Source organism: Bacillus rossius, chromosome 1 (assembly GCF_032445375.1).
Source record: "Bacillus rossius redtenbacheri isolate Brsri chromosome 1, Brsri_v3, whole genome shotgun sequence".
Classification (NCBI taxonomy): Eukaryota; Metazoa; Arthropoda; class Insecta; order Phasmatodea; family Bacillidae; genus Bacillus; species Bacillus rossius.
This window is the reverse complement of record NC_086330.1, coordinates 5,909,164-5,930,592: the sequence shown is the minus strand read 5'-3', so window position 1 is coordinate 5,930,592 and position 21,429 is coordinate 5,909,164. Positions and strand designations below refer to the sequence as shown.

The 21,429-nt window shown below is 39.5% G+C and overlaps 1 protein-coding gene across 2 annotated transcripts in view; it reads left to right on the top strand.

Annotated features, from left to right (window-relative positions):
• Nucleotides 1-2,062: 2,062 nt before the first annotated feature.
• Nucleotides 2,063-21,429, top strand: part of LOC134531520 (glycerophosphocholine phosphodiesterase GPCPD1) — a 93,519-nt gene continuing 74,152 nt past the window's right edge. For both annotated transcript variants that reach the window (XM_063367209.1, XM_063367205.1), the window contains exon 1: nt 2,063-2,364. The gene's annotated coding sequence lies outside the window, so the exon portion shown is untranslated. The remainder of the gene's footprint in view (nt 2,365-21,429) is intronic.

Here is a 21,429-nt window from a genome sequence, read left to right as displayed (position 1 = left end):
TGTAATTCTTGAGCAGGCCATGTCCTGGAGCAGACATGCTGTACAGCAGAGAGCCTTCAAACGTTTGTGCAACCGACTCCTTTGTTATGGTAATTATATCGTCACTCCAAAATATTTTTTTCTTTTATCTCCCCGCACATCCCCAGGTCACTTTGCGGCACTGGGCCTATCCCACCTGTTATCAACCTAACTCCACCACGTGACCATACCATACCACTGGGTCCAACTTAAACATAACTGGCCGAATCCAAATGAGTGTTTCCTTTAATTACCAGCGCATAGCCTGCTGGTAACCTAAACTAGTTTCGATGGCTAACATAAATTAAGGGCTCGCACAATTACATGTATATTTGTGATGCAAGGACTTAAAGGATTTGCTGTACCCCATCACCTGACCTCACTTCCTTATCCAAACTGCCGCTGGGGTTAATTAAGTGTAAGCTAACTAGCGATCCATTCAAGTGTTTTTCATAAGTGTAATTTATAGTTTTTATTGCCAACCTGGTAACTACATCCAGTTTCGTCACATGTGAATTAAATACACATTTTTACAACCCATCTAGTTTCTTTTTTCTTATTAGTTTGCAACCAACTAACCAGGGATCTGCCACCTATGCTGTGTAGAAAAAATACACCTGATTAACTAATTAGCCTCCTCCAGTTCCGTAACACCTAACAGCCTTGAGCCTTGTGGACCACGCTGGGGCTGACGACCCATGCAATTTCCAGTGTTTAGTTTACAAGCTATCCAGGCACCCTCCCGGACAACTCCAGCATCAGAGAACCAGAAAACCCGCTAAGCTCACCCCGGGTCTCATACTTGAAACCATGAATAATGGCAGTTATTTTTGAATAATTTTTAGTCAAATCATCAGCCGCTCAACGCCAAAAATTAATTTGTATTTTTATTATTATCAACACTGTTTTATCTATAATCAAAGTAAAAGTATTTTCCAAAGATATTGAGCACATGCGACAGTATAGTGTAGTACAATGAAATCCCCCTCCCCTTTTGGATTCAACCCCTCTTGTATATCGGACTTTATCCTCCATAAATGTTAATTTTTATAATCTCTAAATTCAAGGTTTTACAGAATCATATACGTTAATAGATTATTTTGAATAATTCTTACCTAACTTAACCAACCTTTTGATTTATTATTAATTACTTTACTAACCTAACCTAAATTTCCTAATCCTAACCTAATACATCCTTTTCGTTTAGCATTTTTCGGAACCTTTCGAATTGTTTTTATATTTATTTCTGTTAGTTTGTACTCTTGGTCTTTATTAATTTTACTCTATGAGTCTCACCCTAGATCTGTTGACTTTGTTTCAAACGGATCTAGTAACAATTCTGCTCGGAACCAGTGTTGCCAGACGTACGAGAATTCTCGTATTTGTACGAGAAGTTAGAACCTGTGTACATTGTACGAGGTAAAGTTGGATCTCGTACGCTTTTGTACGAGAATTTTGAAGATCACTTCTTTTTTTTTTTTTTTTTTTTTTTTTACCGAGTTCTAGTAAGATATAATAGTTTTATTGTATCGTTTTGTCAAAACAAGCGTATAACATTTCTTTTGTAACTTAATACCATTAAGTGAAGTTCCTGCCAGACAGCGTTGACTTTTTTTTTTGGCTGGCAACACAGGCGATGCCGACTAAAAGATAGAGTTTGTTTTTTATTATTTTATTATTGTTAAATGCACAACCCCTAACTCACAATTTAGAGTATTTTTGTATGTTAAATTAACGAAAATAAAAAAACTATATTTTTTACAAAAAAAAAATTGCAAAAAAGAGTGAATGGCAGGAATAATTGTATTGTTGTGAAAATTGTTATTAATGATGCTTTACTTATGTAATCATAGGATTGTAAAAATTGTTTAGTTTGGATTTGTTAGGCTTGTAACTCAAATGTCAAGTATATAAAAATATTTTAGAAACACATTTAAACTTTTGCTTTTACAACACCATTGTGTACGAGATTTTTTGTGTGTCGTACGAGAAGTTTCTCTCCTTGGTACGAGACATTGTCATTGACAATCTGGCAACACTGCTGGGAACTTACAGTGGAGTGCGCAATGCGCCTACAGATGTCGACCTTATTACTGTTCTGTGATGTCGACCAAAAATAGTGTGTTTTTTGTTGCGTGGGAAGGAGAGATTTTTTGACTGGAGAGTAGCGACTAGAGGAATCGTGAGACAGTTGGTGCTAAGAGCGCAGTCCGATGTTTGAACAGGACGTTGCGACGAATCGTTCCTTATCAATTAAGTGAGGTCAGTTTTTGGGTGCGTGTGAGCTAAACATTTTTATAATTTCAAGTCTGTGCTGTGACCGCTGGATTTTCTCATTGCCGAAAGGTAGGTGTCTTGTATGTGCTATGTGTCGCTGCTAAAATAATATGTCAGCACCTAAAAATCTTTGTAGCGCTATTACTACATAATAATGTTTTCGAATTTGGTCCAGCAATCCATTCCATCTTTACAGCTTTCGTTTCTTCTTAATTTTTTTTTGGAATATCCATTTTCATTATCGGGCCTAGGCACCACTTAACAGAACCGCGCACAGTTCGAGCGATCAGGACTTCCGTTTTAAGACCCGGCTTCGATTCCCGGTCGCCGCCATTCGCCATTCGTCAGGTCGGGGGCATGCGACGTTATATGCTGAAGTTTATTACCCTTCCCCCAACACAATTTCCTCTCCTGTTTGGAACTTACATTGGAGTTAACAACTTTTTTTAAATTTTTTTTTTAATCCGCGGAGAGGAATGTTTAGTTCACTCCTCGCCTCCAGCTACGGCGAACCGGGTTCGATCCCCTGTGATATCAAACCCTGAATTTTCGCGTGAGAGACGAGGCGGACGTTGCTGCGGTAAGAGATCTCGACGTGCATAAATGCATAAATGCAATCACTCGATGCTCTATTTTCAAGTCATCGCCCCTTATCGTAACAAAAGACCCCGATGTATTCATTCATTAATAATCATTCATCTGTATCCACTACTAAACAGATTAGAGTTTGCTGACACTAATCATTTCGGTCGCCCCCCCCCCCCCCCCCCTCGACCTTCTTGACGCCCAGTACCAAGCGCGATCCACTGGAATGACCCCTCGATTGGAACCACGCACTCTTAAAAGCGAAGATCATAAATATATTATAGGCTACTACAAAATGTAAAAAAATAAAAATAAAAAATAAAAAAATTGGTTGTCTGTAAAGTCTGTTTACGGACGATAGTTTAACGTGACGTCATAACAAAACATTGATGAAATGATTGCATACTTTTATGAATAAAATTGAATCATTTTAATTTTAATAATAAAAGAATAAATACTTGAAATTATACTAGTAATCAGATTTTTAAAATGCAGGAATAAATTAACGTTTATTGCCGAAATTGTTGTTGTAATAAGAAATGAAAACCACATAACTTTTCACTTCACTTTATAAACAGTCGACGAAACAGTTCACGTGTAGATGACTTGCAATTAATTAAAAAAAATGGCTTTTAGCTATAAAGTTTAAATATAATTATGAACAAGTTTTCATATGAATAAAACTGTAATCACCATAATTTTTTAGTCAATTGTAAAATAACCTATTATTACTGCACTCGTCGACAGCGTAACGGAACACAGCGTAACAGAACAATGAGCGTAAAGCTTCGGCCACACAGAAAGCTACGCTATGTTCGCTATGTTCGCGATGTTCGCTATGTCCGCTATGTTTGCTGCGCGAGGTGGCCACACAGAATAGTGTAGTTTGCGATGTCGGCGAGTCGCATGCCGTGGGATTCGAGTGCTTATTCCGACGAGGATGATATTCTGTTGGCTCTCACAGTATGCAAACGAAAAAAGAAATGGGTTCATGAAGTGAATCTCAAAAGAAATGAATTTGGTGAATTTCATCATTTAATGAAGCAGTTGTGTGCGGACGAGGCCAAATTTATTGAATAGGTACTTTAGAATAAATACAACTCAGTTTGATAGCATATTAATGCTAATCAAGAATAAAATTGAGAAGAAGAATTTAAATTACAGGAAAAGCATTGGAGCAGAAATTTAATTTGATCATTAACTGAATAACTAATAAATTGCAATTACACCTAACCTGGTTTATTAACCTCTTTGGAAATCAAATCCCAGGTATTATCACGCATGTCCTGCTTTCTATAATCTTCTATTGATTTATTCCATAAACATGGATATTTTCTTACTTCTTCAATAAAATTTTCCGTTGACATTATATTAATAATGTAAACACTGAAGTGGGTACCTACAGCACAGCTACGGCCACACAGAGCGCTATGCTCGCTATGTTCGCGATGTTCGCTACGCGATCACAATATAGCCAGCTGCATCTCAGGTGCCACTGGCCACACATAACTGTGTTCGCTATGTTCGCTATGTTGGCGACGTCGCCAGGTGTTTGGTTCTTAGCTATTTTTCTAAAACGTCGCTGACTTCGCGCATGCGCAGATAAACAAAAACATTTGTTTTCGCGCGGAACTGTGCTGTAGGTACCCACTTCAGTGTTTACATTATTAATATAATGTCAACGGAAAATTTTATTGAAGAAGTAAGAAAATATCCATGTTTATGGAATAAATCAATAGAAGATTATAGAAAGCAGGACTTGCGTGATAATACCTGGGATTTGATTTCCAAAGAGGTTAATAAACCAGGTTAGGTGTAATTGCAATTTATTAGTTATTCAGTTAATGATCAAATTAAATTTCTGCTCCAATGCTTTTCCTGTAATTTAAATTCTTCTTCTCAATTTTATTCGTGATTAGCATTAATATGCTATCAAACTGAGTTGTATTTATTCTAAAGTACCTATTCAATAAATTTGGCCTCGTCCGCACACAACTGCTTCATTAAATGATGAAATTCACCAAATTCATTTCTTTTGAGATTCACTTCATGAACCCATTTCTTTTTTCGTTTGCATACTGTGAGAGCCAACAGAATATCATCCTCGTCGGAATAAGCACTCGAATCCCACGGCATGCGACTCGCCGACATCGCAAACTACACTATTCTGTGTGGCCACCTCGCGCAGCAAACATAGCGGACATAGCGAACATCGCGAACATAGCGAACATAGCGTAGCTTTCTGTGTGGCCGAAGCTTAAACCCGCATACCGCAAATATTAAATAAATGACAATCAAAATACGAGTACAGGCTAGCCAACAGCAGTTTTACAAGTACAAGCAATACCATCGCAAATAATATGCTCGTCGGGATTTTCGTTCTGGGATTGAATAAATCAACAAATCGTTGTTCGTTCAATAAGAAATACATTTTAAAAATGTAACGCAAGAAGTAACGACAATTATCGTTACTTTAAGGTAGAAAAATTTAATTCAGTTACGGTTACAGTTACTGAAAACTTAATATATTGCGTTACCACGATCGTTACCATAAAAAGTAACTGTTACAAATAACGTCGTTACTAGTAGCGCGTTACTTCCAGTCCCTGGTAACGGGACACAGCGTAACGGAACAATGAGCGTAACGGGACACAGCGTAACGGAACAATGAGCGTAACGGGACACAACGTAATGGAACAATGTGCGTAACGGGACACTTTTTCGTGTGTGCAGCCGGCGTTCATCGATTTATTAGACGTCACGTCAAAAAAACATGGTTTTTCCTTAATGACTGCCTGAATTAAGGTGATGACTTTATAATCTTTGTTTTTACTGAACGTTAAATAAATTTACTAGTTACTTTATTACAAGTATAGTTGTGGTATTCTAAAATAAATGCGGTAACAAATTACTTTCTTCAGATGTCCTTGCATATCCCTCTAATTTTAAATGTTATATATGTATATATGTGTGTGTGTGTGTTTTGTGCATGTAACAATGTATATAAAATAAAATAATAAAATGATATGTGTGTGTGTCGTCTCATAAAACTAACGACGTCATCCTGTAAAGTGCGTCATGCCATAGACACGTGTTACAGGGAAGCCTGAGATGTCCATCAAGTTCTGTCCCTGCCCGAACACGCCCGAATATTCACCTTCGGCCAACCTCGGGATTTGTTTTATTTTTGCGCAGGAAAAATGAATTCAAATATTAAAAGTGGTCGGTTAGGTTGGCTACATTAAAAACACTTTAATAAACTATGGACGGTTAGTTAGGTTAGTATAGCTACATTGAAATAAACAGAGACATATAAATATATATATAACTAAAGCCGAGGTTGGCCGAAGGTGAATATTCGGGCGTGTTCGGGTAGGGACAGAACTTGTACATCGTAGGCTTCCCCGTGTTACACGTCGTCCTAGCAAGCCGTGTCGGGCCTCCGTGTCCCTCCTAGCAACAGCCGCCCGTCGCTCCTGTTGACTGCCTTCTCGCCACTATCGGCGTGACGTCGCGCGAATGTGACTGCCCGATAGCGGGCACGGAACAAAATGCATTGTTGCGCTGTTGCCAACTAACTGGAACAAAAAGCTAGATGAGATGGGCTTTTAAAATAAGACGGCACTTTCTAGTTAAATATATATTACTTGGGGATTTAAATATAGATGTTGGGAAGGGGGAGTGGGGGGTGATGATACTCCGGGCCTGAGCACAAAGGCGGTGCCAGGTTGAGTTCCGAAATATGTTTTGTATTTGTGTTTACCCTGATTGTATGGTAAAAATTACAACTCTATTGTTATTTAATATTCATTGGCAACCTAACAAGATAGCTTTCTTTTTCCAGATCACGTTTACAGTTCTGGATACGAAAACGTGCGCGCGCGCGTATGTGTGTGTATATGCAGGGGCGCAAAAACAGGGGGGGGGGGGAGGGGCAAGGGTATATTGCCCCCCCCCCCCCTTTGGAAATTTAGTTGTTGCGCCCCTGTGTATATGTATATGTATATATATACATAATAAATGTATATATGTGTGCATATATATACATATATATACACATATATATACACATATATATATATAGTGGGGTTTGAAAAATTGAACATTAAGTAATATGGAGGGGTCCGACGTTTTTTTCCCCTGGAGCCATAGTTCCTGCGAAGCGTTCATTTCACAGACGAGAGACCCACACCCGAAGTTCCCCCGAAGTTCATGCTCGCTTTTTTGATTTTTGAATTCACAGTATATTTAATGTAACTATCCTAACCAAATCAACCGTCCACATTGTTTTAAAGTATTTATAATGTAGCTAACCTAACCTAATTGACCATTAGTTATCATGAGTTACAATGAACAAAAAAAAAAACCGAAGATGCACGATCGGGCGATTGGCTCTCTCGTCTGTGTAAATAAGGCTTCCTCTTAGTTCCTCACGGTGGCCTTGGGTGTTTAGTCATCTGTCTGCCTTGGACAACAAACCGTGCGCGTGAGCTTTCATTAAATAGTTGTTTGCCTATTTTTTAAAAAAAAAAAATTGTCATGGTGGGTGGCAGTGACCGCATTTTAGATGTTCCTAAATATAGTGTCATTTTGTACGTCCAAGTATCAATTCTTCAAGCATTAAATATTTAATTACTAGTGCAATTGAATATAATCTGTGTTTAATAAACGAATAGTGCCTAGCGGTGTCTATTGTTTATCTTTTCTTTTGCGAAACCATTTAGATCTAGTTGTGTGTTAAAAAACTGTAGTTTTTCATGAATGGTTAAGTTTATTTCCAGTACACGCCCGTGCTGCGTCCTGACTGGCCTGGCCAAATAACTACTGACCTGAAAAATTCGCGGATTCATTTCGTGACATGCTACAATTCAAATAATTATACCTTAGCGCTGCTTCTGCCATTGGTTCCCGGTTAATCTGGAGTAATGAGGGCCAATTAGAGGCCCTCACTCGTAGAAGTTTCGAATCACAGGGCGCCCAGTCGAGACGACTCACAAGTCAACAGCCAATGAACAGTTGGCATTTGCCCGAGTGTGTAGAGGATAGTGGAGTCTATCCTGGATGTCATTGAACCCGCGAATTTTTCCGGTCTCTACAAATAAGACAGTTAATGGTTTCTTTGTAGTCGGCCGCGAGTTACAGAGAAAAAAACCGCTGTCGCGAACATACCTTGTTGCAGTCCAATGAGCGGTCAGAAGTTTCCGCGAAATATACCTGGGCCTGTTCATGGCTTTGTTTAAATCAGCTAAATTGGATATATTTGTCGGAAAATCGTAAAGCAATGCTGAATTCGTGCGCAGAAGACAAGAATCGGTTTTAACAATCGCGTGGGGACGTGTTTTTGCCTCCAGTGTAGCGTGAACGTGCGGTGCGCACCGTGCAGGGAACGGAACGCCACGTGGTTGTTACCTCTCGTGTCACGTGACAGCTGCGTGAGCGCGCGGTGCGCACCGTGCAGGGAACGGAACGCCACGTAGTTGTTACCTCTCGTGTCACGCGACAGCTGCGTGAGCGCGTGGTGCGCATCGTGCAGGGAACGGAACGCCACGTGGCTGTTACCTCTCGTGTCACGCGACAGCTGCGTGAGCGCGCGGTGCGCATCGTGCAGGGAACGGAACGCCACGTGGCTGTTACCTCTCGTTTCACGCGACAGCTGCGTTTCACGCGACAGCTGCGTGAGCGCGCGGTGCGCATCGTGCAGGGAACGGAACGCCACGTGGCGAGCGGCCAGTGGTTTTGGCGCCCTCCGGCCATGTGTCGCAGTTGGCGTAGGACACTAAACACGAGGTTAGCCAGCTGACAAAATAAGTATAGACGTAGTTTTGGCTTAGCTGCCGTGTGATCTACTTTACACTGGTTTGTAAGGTAAGAAACTTAACAGCTGATCGTGGCTGTTTCTGTTACGATTCCTCAAGTGTGTCTGGTGCTTTCTTAAATATAGTTTATTACTGAATTTAATTTTAATATACATTATTATCTTCATGATTGAAAACTATTTTATTTAAAAAAAACACTGTTTTTAAAGATCAAAATACACTTACCTTTACGTATTTTGGCCGTCACGGCATAATATTCAAAGCTCTATGTCTAAATAACTGCAATAGTATAGTTCTTAGATAAAGATTTTTTTTCGTAAGTGCCGAAAAATCCGAGACTTTATTAAATTGACCATTACGTCTTGTCGATAACGCGGTCGTTAGTAACTGTGACGCATGGCAAAATGTATTAATTTAATAATTAATGTGGGAGTTGACGTCTCGTCAATACAGAGACCACGGGAAGGCGATGGAAGCTAGGACTGTGTGTGGGAGGGAATCCTTTTCACAGAAGAGAGAGCCATACGCCCGATCGTGCATCTTCGGTTTTTGTTTGTTCATTGTAAATAAATATGACGGTGTTGATAAAAGGATACTAATGGTCAATTAGGTTAGGTTAGCTACATTATAAATACTTTAAAACATTGTGGACGGTTGATTTGGTTAGGATAGCTACATAAAAGATACGGAAAAAAATCATGAACTTCGGGGAACTTCGGGTTTTGGCTCTCTCGTCTGCGAAATAAAGGCTTCCCAGGGACTTCCCAAATTTGCGTCGAGAGGGGGAGGGGAGGGTGGCTGGCCCCTCCGGGATCTACGCCCTTCAGTAAGAAGCTGAAGGTGGTAGCTGAAGGCAGTCTGCCTCGCGCTGCGGGCCTGTCCAGTAAGCCATCTCTTCCGTCGGGGAACAGAGGGCGGTCGTGTTGATAGCCACGCTCCCGTCATCACGGCTAATGGTCTCTGCCTGAATCAGGGAACCGCTCGCTCCGTGATAATCTCCCCGGCACAGCCCGAAGGCAATTTGGTGTGCAGTCCCATGCTTTAAAGGCCGGTCCACACGCAACGTTTTCAGCAACGATTTACCTGCGCAGGTCACATCGTTGTAGACAAGACGTAGCGTGTAGACAGGAAAAACTGCGCACTTTTGTGAACTGCGCGGAGACGGAACACGGAGAAGGAAAACTGGCCAAGAGCATTTATGTCCACGCAGTTTAGTCGACCTGCACAGACTTGTCGTAGCGTGTGGACACTTCCTCCGTCTTCTCCGTACACGGGGCTCAGTTCTCCCTCGGTATTGGTGCCGGAACAGTGTAATCTGTTCAACGATGACCGATTTGCGACAGTGTTCACGTGAATTGGTCTGTACAAGTCCTGTGGCGGGTCAAATCAAAAGAATATAGCGATAGGGACAAAAAAAAAGTCAAGCGTATGAAGCACTTGCGCAAAAATACAAAGAGGTTGACATCGTGGCTAACAGATATAAAATCACAAAAAAAAACAAAACAAAAAAAAACAATTAATTCTTTGAGGTTGGTTTACCGGAAAGAATTGGCCAAAGTAAGGAATTCTCGCAACTGATAGGATCAAACTTGGCTTCAAACTGTGTTGTGTGGACACGGCTAAACTGCAACCTTTTGTTTGCACAGTTTTGCCTGCGCAATCAAAACTGTGTACAAAACGTTGCGTGTGGACCGGCCTTAAGGCCCTGTCACGCTGTCGAATATTCGTATCCAACCATGTTTGACAAGAGTTGGATGTTTGATTTTAGGTGGAAAATGGCTTCCAATTTTCTCCGCCAATTACATTTTGGACAGATAACCTCAAATATGTTTTTAAAAATGTCACACTATAAAAGTTTAGTTTTGGACTGAGCTGTCTCAGAATTTTCGATTTTAATCTCATTTTGAAATTTAAATAACACATCACAGTGCTGGATGGAAATTTTGATTTTGTTATTATTTTTGTGCATTTATTAACTTCTTTAAAAAAATCTAAATATTTAACACGAATTAATACTCGTTTCATAAAATAAAATTTAAAAAAAATTTGAGCTAGTCTTTCAGTTCTCGCCAGTGATGTGTAGCATCTAACTTTGGTAACGGGCAAATTCATATAAAATAATGCCGAGAGTGATACATATATGCAAATTGTGTGTTGAACTACATTTCTGGGCGCGAATCACACGTAGTTTACGCACCCGCCGCTAGAATTCGCTACCGGAGCAGCTACGTCGAATAACGTATCATTCGATTTGCAGACAGAAATTTTAAACTATATAATTAAATGGCTCCGATAAAAGCGAACCTGATACCTACAAGGAATTTTTTGACGTGACAACGTCTAATAAATCGATGAACGCCGGCTGCACGCACGAAAAAGTGTCCCGTTACGCACATTGTTCCGTTACGCTGTGTCCCGTTGCGCTCATTGTTCCGTTACGCTGTCGGCGAGTGCAGTAATAATAGGCTATTTTACAATTGACTAAAAAATTATGGTGATTCATATAATTGATGATTGATATTTGATTACAGTTTATTGATATGAAAAATTGTTCATAATTATTTTTAAACTTTATAGCTAAACGCCAGTTTTTAAAATTAATTACAAGTCATCTACACGTGAACTGTTTCGTCGACTGTTTATAAAGTGAAGTGAAAAGTTAATGTGGTTTTCATTGCTTGTTACAACAACAATTTCGGCAATAAATGTTAATTATTCTTTATTTTAAAAATCTGATTACTAGTATAATTTCAAGTATTTATTCTTTTATTATTAAAATAAAAATGATTCAATTTTATTCATAAAAGTATGCAATCATTTCATCAATGTTTTGTTATGACGTCACGTTAAACTATCGTCCGTAAACCGACTTTACAGACAACCAATTTTTTTTTTTTTAATACTGCCCGTATTGTTAATATTCACTAAACGGTTAATACTATAATATTTCCCTTTTGTCATTGTGAACTTTGGTTCGCCCATTTGCCACAGATGGCAGTGCCGTGGTTGTTACACATTTTCGTTCCTTGACTTCCGTCGTGTCCACATAATTACTCCAAATGCCGTATAGCGAGAGCTATGCTACACATTAATAACAGGTAATAATAATGTTCTGTGAATTTTGAAAGTTAAAGACAAATACAAAATTATGTTGTATGTGACATTCATATCGGAATATTTTTAGTCATTTCATCTTTACAACCTTTTTTCATCGCCATTTCAAAGATTCGTTATGACGGAAACGGACGCCATTTCCGTTTTCGCCGGGCACTGTTAGTTATTGTCCTAGGACATAGGTATATGCAAAATAGTTGATGGAAACTTGTCATCCAACTTGTCAAACAAACATGACTGCGCTGTTGACTTTTACGGTGACGTCATAACTCTCCTGCATTATTGGACCAAACATACCGGACAGTGTTGGAAGTGAAAGTTTGACTGTGCGTTTATGGCTATGTTTTTCCCCCAGTTTTAACGCAGAAAGTGTTTTAAAGTTCGTAAGTTGTACATTAAAATATGTAGTTAGGTCTGATGTTGACAAAAGCTCCGGTGTGCTCTAATGCCAAATGTAAACAAACACGCGTGTGGTTGTTGGGTTGAAGGGACTTATTTCTGTGTTTCCTCGAGCCCTATCAAGCCCCTAAATCCTGAGTTAACGTTCAAAAGGTCGGTATTCCAAGACACAAAAATAAGGGTTTAGGTGTTAAATATGCTACACCATCTACCCTAACCATATTCCTAGAGCACGATAGGACATGGCCAGTCCCTTGTTTTTAGGCAACCGAATTTGATGTCCTGTCCGTTCTATTGCCAAGATTACGCGCATGCGCATAGCTCACTTTCTCGTTGATTTCGTTCGGACGGCTGAATCTCATCTTTCGCCATTAACTCGTATATAATAATTTTTATGATCATCGGCGGACGTACCAAGCGTGTTGGTGTGTGCTAAATGAAACTTTATGATAAGTTAAACTATTGTGGAATACATTTTGTACACTTTAATGGTCATAACAAGAAATAATCGCAACTTTAAAAGTACCTGAGAAAATTGAAATTACACAATTTAATTCGCACGTTAGTGCTGCTATCTGTAGGATATTTGGCGCAGCAAATTCATCGATGGTTGCCAAACGCCCGCATACTTGCATACTAGCACCCTTGCATACTTGCGCACTCATGACCCTGCGTACTCAGATACTTGCACACAGTCATGTTATGCACCCATGTGTTTTTTTTTTTTGACGTTTTAACGTCTTAATAAATCGATGAACGCCAGCTGCACGCACGAAAAATTGTCACGTTCCGCCTGAGCCGAGCGTGCAAGAACCGGCCAACCACCGTGCGAGAAAATCTTCTATAATATCAAAACAGGTTAAGGCGGTCTTTTTAACTGATTGTTCGCGATTATATTTAAACAAATTATTTAAATTAAATTTTGCAAAAACTGTAAATAATAATTTAAAATTAAAAAGTAAGCAATTTTTCATCAATGTTTTCCTATGACGCTATCACGTGTAATTATCGTCCGTAAACTGACTTTACAGACAACCCCCCCTTTTTTATCGTCATGCAAACCTCCATTGCTTGAAAAATCCTTATGCGAGTGATAAGCGATTGCCACTAGATAATGGAACACATGGTTAAACTACTTGTTTGTAAAGTAGGTATTCCTGCAGCGCCGCTGGTCGGTGGCAGGCTCCCGTGTGGATGACTCAGAGCTGTCCTGGTCCGGGCAGCCGGCCAGCGCTCCCCGTGTGTAGGCCAAGGACTGCCCCAAGGCCTCTCCCTGGCTGTGCCCAGCAAGGCCGGCGGCGTTTACCTCGCTACTTGTACCTCCCCGTGTTTTCACCTCACTTATACCTAGGCACACCTGTATTTCGCGATTTCATTTCATGTCAAGGTATTTCACAAAACACTGTAGCTTTTTCTAAGAGTCATGGCAAATTGTGAGGGTGCAGCAGTACGGTGACCCAGGGGCGTAGCCAGGGGGGGGGGGTTAGGGGTTCAACCCCCCCCCCCCCTTTAGCACCAAATCTTTAATTAATTTCTTATTCATCACTCAAACAAATTTCATATTAAAATTAATAAAAATTTTACCATTACAATATTTAAATTTAAGAACCGAAAACTGCTAAAATAGCACTATTTTACACCTTAAAATCCAAATTTTCCCGGGGGAGGACCCCCGGGACACCCCCCATACACAAATCCTGGCTACGCCACTGCGGTGACCACATTCTCATTGGCCCCGTCAAGAGCGGGACGACACCTCTCACCGACCTCAGCCAATAACCGCATGAGAAAAGCTACAGTATTTTGTGAAATACCTTGAAACGAAATGTATTCGCGAAATACAGGTGTCCCTACTTATACCTAGGGACTGGAAAAATTCGCGGTTTCAATGACCACTAGGATAGACTCCACGATTCTCTACGTACTCGGGCAACTATCACCTGGTAATTGGCTACCGACTCGGGACACCTGTTTACTGCGATTCTTATGATTAGATACTTCTTTTGTTGAGTGTTTGCCATTGGCTCAGAGTCCTTCAGGTAAATTGCGGTCCAATCACTGACGCAGCATTAAGCTAAACGAGTTTGGATTCCAGCCTGTCTCGAAAGGAATCCGCGAATTTTCCCGGTCTCTACTTATACCTACACTGCACATTCATGTTTTGTATATGGAACAGATATATTCGTTTAACATTGCAGATATTTGTAAATCTGTACATTTACATAAAAACAATTTATTGTATCACTACAAAAAAAATGTTTGCAGTAATACTGTGTTAGGATTCTTGCAACTGGAATTTAGGTTTTGTGTCGTCCCAGTACCTCCAATAGTTGAAGTTATTTGTAAACCGTTCCCTGAAAAAGCTTTCCAGTATAAACGGCGCATATTAATGAGCACGGTAAACGAAAATAATGTAAAATTGTTTAATGTGGTTAAAAATAAATTATGCTTGAATGAAACATAAATTACAGCGTAAAATTATGTGTCAATTTTCGTGGAAATACTCAGCATTATCTTGAAAACGTATTTGGTGTATGCAAAAATAACTATAGCCATGTGTTGGATAAAGTTACAATATATTTCTTGTAATATAAAAAAATCTCTTTCTTGGCAACTGGTTTCCAAATGAATGTTTTGTAAAAGTACACAAATCTTTTCTGTGTAGCTTTGTACTGCTCCAGCTACATGCTCACAGTTTACCTAGGGGACTCTGGGTCAGCGAGAGAAGTGGGAAGCCTTATTTTCACAGACGAGAGAGCCAAACGTCCGATCGTGCATCTTCGTTTTTTTTTTGTTCATTGTAAAAGGTTAGGTTAGCTACATTATAAATACTTTAAAACATTGTGGACGGTTGATTTGGTTAGGATAGCTACATTAAAGATACTGTGAAATCATGTAAACGGTTTCCTAGCCCTGAATAGCTACATACTATTAAAAAGTTATTTGCTAAGCAACCATAAAAATGATTTTACAGTATTTTTAATGTAGCTATACTTACCTAATATAACCAACCATCCACAATGTTTTAAAGTATTTATAACGTAGCTAACCTATCCTGATCGACCGCAAAATCTAATGCCACACCGGTTTATACAATGAGATGGAACGGGGGGGGAAAAAAGTGAGCATGTAGGTACTTCGGGGAACTTCGGGTGTGGCTCTCTCGTCTGTGAAATGAAAGCTTCCCGAGAGAAGAACATGTTAAGCGACTCGCAAACCAGCGGCCACTGAACAGTTGACATTTGCTCGAGTATGCAGAGCACTGTGGCGTCTGCCCTGGAGGTTATTGACCCCGCGAATTTTTCCGGTTCCTACTTGTAGAACCACAATTATTGTTGTGCGGAATAATTCCGTAGTGAAGTCGACTTGCAGCAAACACACATATGCTCCACGTCGATGATTGGACTGCAGTGCTCTTGACACGCTTTTGACAACCTTGAGCTAGTTAGTACAAGGAGAAGAACGTGTAACCCGCCAAAGAATGTTACCTCGTCGTCGACCAATGAACACTCTTAGAAGGCTTATAATTAGAGACCGGAAAAATTCGCGAGTTCATTTCGCGATAGGCTAAAATACAAATAGCTATACCTCAGTGCTGCCTCTGCTATTGGCTCACAACTCACCTGGATGACTCTGGGCCAATTAGAAACACCCGGCCAAAGCTGTATCGAGTCACAGGCTGCTACGTTGGGACGTCTTAAAACACAGCAGCCAATGAGTGGGTGACATTTGACCGAGTGTACGTAGAACTATGGAGTTCATCCTACAGGTCATTGAACCCGCGAATTTTTCCGGTCCCTACTTATAATACATAGGCTCTAGTGCTAGTGAAGCGGAATAAACTAACCACTAGTAATGTAAGATTGTTGGCTAGTGCCCTAAAACAACAACTATAGTTAACTAATAGTTAACATAGAATTATTATACGTTAAAGAATTGACCTGGGTCGTGTCGCTTTTTGTATTCAGGAACCAATACACAGCTATTTAGACTTGAAAAATTAGCAATTTTTTTTTGGATCCAGAGTACATTCCATCTCGCACGCACGCACTAGCGCCCGCCAGGAGTGGCGGCAACGGGAGACAACATGCTTGATGACCGTGTGACATCGTGGCAACAAACCCCCATCTCCCCCCCCCCCCCCCCCGCTGTTCTCTCTGCAGACAGCCCCTCAATCACTTCCCATCAGCGTGTCGCAACCACCTCTCACCCGACCCTCCTCTATGAACGCCTGCCGTTGACAAAGTATTTCCTCTTTGTGGCCAGGCTAGCTAGCAGGGGAAGACTTCTTTTCACAGACGAGAGGGCCAAACGTCCGATCGTGCATCTTCGGGTTTTTTTTTCTGTTCAATGTAAATAAATATGGCGGTGTTGATAAAAGTATACCAATGGTCAATTAGGTTAGGTTAGCTACATTATAAATACTTTAAAACATCGTGGACGGTTGATTTGGTTAGGATAGCTACATTGAAGATACTGTGAAATCATGTAAACGGTTTTCTAGCGCTGGATAGCTACATATTAAAAAGTTATTTGCTAAGCAACCATAAAAATGATTTTACAGTATTTTTAATGTAGCTATACTTACCTAATATAACCAACCATCCGCGATGTTTTAAAGTATTTATAATGTAGCTAACCTATCATATGCTTCTTTTGACTAAAAAAAAACAAATACAGTTTTATCTTCATTTACTGAATAATTCTTTAAATTACTTCTTGCTTATTTTAAGAATGACATCTTATAAGTTAAACCCGCGCATTTGGAGAATAAATGCCCACGAATTCCCCCCTCCCCCCTAATAAATACACCTGTTGTGGTACAAAAAAAAAAGCGCGCATGAACTTCGGGAAACTTCGGGTGTGGCTCTCTCATCTGTGAAATGAAGGCTTCCCAGCTAGCAGAGTCTGGGCTAACATGGAGGGGCCACGTCTGCGTGAATACAAGGTAACCGGCTGAAACCGTGTTTATTTTGATGTGTAAAAATCTTAGCTCTCGGTGTACAGCTTTTGGTAGGAGTAATTACGTGAATATGAAACGGAAATGCGTAACAACGGTGCTGCGCCTGCGCAGAAAGCTCAAAAATATGGCGGAACCGTGTGCATGCAGCGACTTAAACCTGCACATAGCCACTTTCGTAAAATAAATTAGGGTACATACTAAACGTATTGGTGTGCCAAACATTAATTTATAATAGTACAACTATCCTTTAACATTTTATGTTATTATTTATAGTTATTAAAATAAATGACAATATATAAAATACGTTAAAATGCTGGCATTACACTTTTGATAATTAGAGACCGGAAAAATTTGCGAATTCATTTCGCGATAGGCTAAAATACAAATAGTTATACCTCAGTGCTGCCTCTGCTATTGGCTCGCAACTCACCTGGATGACTCTGAGCCAATGAGAAAAACCCGACCAAAGCTTTATCGAATCACAGGCTGCTACGTTGGGACGTCTCACAAGACAGCAGCCAATGAGTGGATGACATTTGACCGAGTGTACGTAGAACTATGGAGTTCATCCTACAGGCCATTGAACCAGCGAATTTTTCCTGTCCCTATTGATAATCATAATCATTAGTTAACATTGAAAAGTAGAGATAGCGCAGCGTTCGTGAATCAGTAGAGAGACAAGAAACTATTAGGCTACTTTTATTCGACGCCATGTCTGGTCCGGTCTAGTGGGAATTGTAACAGGTTCAGCATTGTGGTATTTACATGCGAAGCTTTCGGTACTCCTGTTGTAAGGGTAGCCCTGTGTAATCAATATTACTATATTGTTAAACAGAAGTATATTTAGGTTTTAAAAGGGCAAAAAAAAATTTAAGTTTTTTTTCCAAAATTAATACTTTTTGAATATGATCACACTCGGCATTATTTCAAAGAATTCTGCTTTAAATTTTGTGTTATAAGTTTACTAGCAAAATGATAACACTTGAATTTCCTGGTTACCGAAGTTACATGTTTACACATGTCTGGGGAGTACTGAAAGACTCACTCACAATTTTTTTTACAGCTCATTTTCTTCCCCCATGCTGGTTAAACGCCAAAAAAAAATTGGCTCAACTGTAGTGTTCGCATTGTTTAAACAGTTTTAAATAACTGTATTTTATGGACATGGCTGTGTTCAACGACAGAAATTCTACTTCATACTTACTAACGGGGACGCACCACAACGCCGAAATACCACAACGCCGAAATGCCAAATTGACCACAACGCCGACAGCTAGAAAACTGCTGTGTACCACAACGCCGAATTACCACAACGCCGAAATACACTAACGCCGAAAAATGTCATTGCAGGACTGCCGCAAAGGTTAGGTTAGGTTAGGTTAGGTTAGACTAGGTTAGGTTAGACTCGGTTAGGTTTGTGCTGAAACATGACTGTCCTACGCACAGAAAGTGTTTTGTTTTATTTAAATAACATTTTTTAATTATTATTATTATTTATTGACATTTTATGTTTTTGTTCTATGATTATGTCTTTGGACGTATCTGCAACTACCATTCTCTATGGTGTAATCTAAGTGACGCCGAAGCTCAATTAACAAGACCCCTCTAGGGAACAATGGACTTAAAACGGCAAATTGAACTTTTTATTTAATAATTACATAAGAGAATTTCCATTGTTGGAAAATCCTATTTTAAATTTAAGGCATTTTGATGTATTAATTTGTTTTGTTAATTGTCTGTGAGTGATTTTGAACGGTAATTAAGTCAACAATCTTATTGTTTCAGCCAATCAGCGGCGGTGTTACTTAAGATAAGCGTCATTACAGAATTTACGGTAACGAGTCTTGAATTAACGGCGATGATGGCTGCATAGGCCGGGTTTAAATCCCCTTAAAAATCAACGAAGATAAATAGCTGGGTAGATCATCCTACAACCAGGATGTTTGAAACGTCGTTTAAGCCTAAAGTATATGTTATTTAATTAGGGCACGTCATAACTGACGTGTATTGAGGAGTGTTTTACCGTGAGTAACCAGCGACTCATGATGCCATGCTAATTTAACTGTTCTCTACCTACATACATCGTAATTTTGCCGACGGACTTTCAAATATTACGTTTCATTGTTGAGCTAGTTCAAGATCATATTGAGATACCTAAACATTTTATTAAAATAATCACGCATCTTGTTTTCCACACTTGACTTTGTTCAAACACCCAGAGGTGAACTGAGACAGATGTCTCGAGATGCTCTACCGCAATTATTTAATGAGTTCAGCCGTGGAATATAAAAATCAACTTTAATAACGAACATTTTAAATAAACATTATTTTCTCACGCAAATAATTTATTATAAATTGAGATTTTCAACAGACATTATTATTTTGAACCATATGAACTTTTGTTTCATGCTACCATGTGTGCAACCTAACTCCTGTAATTTTATCAAATATGAAGGACATACCACTGGATCGACTAGAAACAAAACATACTTTTATTTGATTAAAGAATGTTTATATTAATCATATGTTTCCATGTTGTCATTTTACATTGTATGTGTATGTGTCCTTCATGATTCCAATTGGTTTGTTGTCTATTCTCATGCCTTGTGAAGGTTTTTATAGTGTGAGAATATTTAATATTTCCCTTGTGTATCATACTACATGAGCCTTAAACTATTAAGGAATTTAAGTATTGCATAAGGGTGGCGCCCATATATGAATCTTGTAAATTAATTAAAGAATATACTTATTTTACCGAGTCATAAACATCCATAGATAATTATTTATTATTTAAACTTTAATATCTAAATGACAACTATATGTTGTTTCTACATAACAATACCACACACTATCTGTGTATTTGTGTATATATATATATATATATAACGAGCACACCACAGAAAAGTGGCTACCACTACGTGGAGCCCAAATCACACTGAATTCTGTCACCTATCTAGTACAGGTTAGACTAGGTTAGGTTAGACTAGGTTAGGTTAGACTAGGTTAGGTTAGCTAGGTTAGGTTAGGTTAGACTAGGCTAGGATAGGCTAGGTTAAGTTAGATAAGGTTATATTACGCTAGGTTAGGTTAGGTTAGGTAAGGTTAGGTTTGATTGTGGTATTTCGGCGTTAAGGTAAATTTAAGAAACACACACAAATTCATTCAGTTGTTATTTCGGCTGTGCGTTTCAGTTTTCTAGCTGTCGGCGTTGTGGTCAATTTTGACATTCGGCGTTGTGGTAACGAACCCTTACTAACCATCACCAGAAATGGTCAAGCACCATTCCCGCAGTGTTACAACATGGCGATGACGAGGTAAAAAAGTGACATCGACTACGTCACCGCGTGCTGTCTTCTGACAGTTAACACCATGATCATCTACTCATTGTTGGAGACTGCAGTGAAAACACTGACGTCTCAACGAAACACGCTCGCCCCATAAAATAAAGGTTATTTGTAGTTCCAGAAAACTGGACCTTCGTGGAAAAATGTACCGGGTTAGACAAGGTAACAGCCAGTCTCATGGAAGGTTGACAAGTAGGCTATTTCTTCTGAAGTAGCTTGGCTTCTGGGTTGTAGCCAGGTCCTTGGCGAATAATTCACCGACATTACGGTCGACATTGCAGTCGCCATCATCAGGGAGCAGTTACCTAGTAGTAGTACTCAGTAGTAGTAGTAGTTACCCAGTAGTAGTACTCAGTAGGTAACTGCTCCCTGATGATGGCGACTGCAATGTCGACCGAAACGTCGGTGAATTATTCGCCAATGACGCGGCTACAACCCAGAAGCCAAGCTACTTCAGACAATGGCCGTGAAAGCCTGCTGACATTACTAGTGTGTCTTCTATTTCTTTTTTGTTTTGTTTTTCCGCGAAGAGGATTCTTGTAAAGTCATGGACATAGAGACATGTAAAATTCGCGGATTCATTTCGCGATAGGATAGAGTTCAAATACTTTTGTCATTATTTTGCTTCAGTAATTGGGCCACAATTTATCTGAAGGACTCTGAGCCAATGAAAAATCTTTAACAGAAGAATTAGCGAATCACGATCATTACAGTCAACAGGTGTTAGTCGGTAACCAATCAGCAGATGTAATTTGCACGAGTGCATGGAGGATCATGGAGTCTATCCTTTAGGGATTTGAAATCGCAAATTTTACAGGTCTCTAGTCTCATTGTCAGAGGAAAAAAAAAACGATATCCTGTAATTTAAGAAAATCTATTTTGCAACCTTCATTTTCAAACATTTACGTTTAAA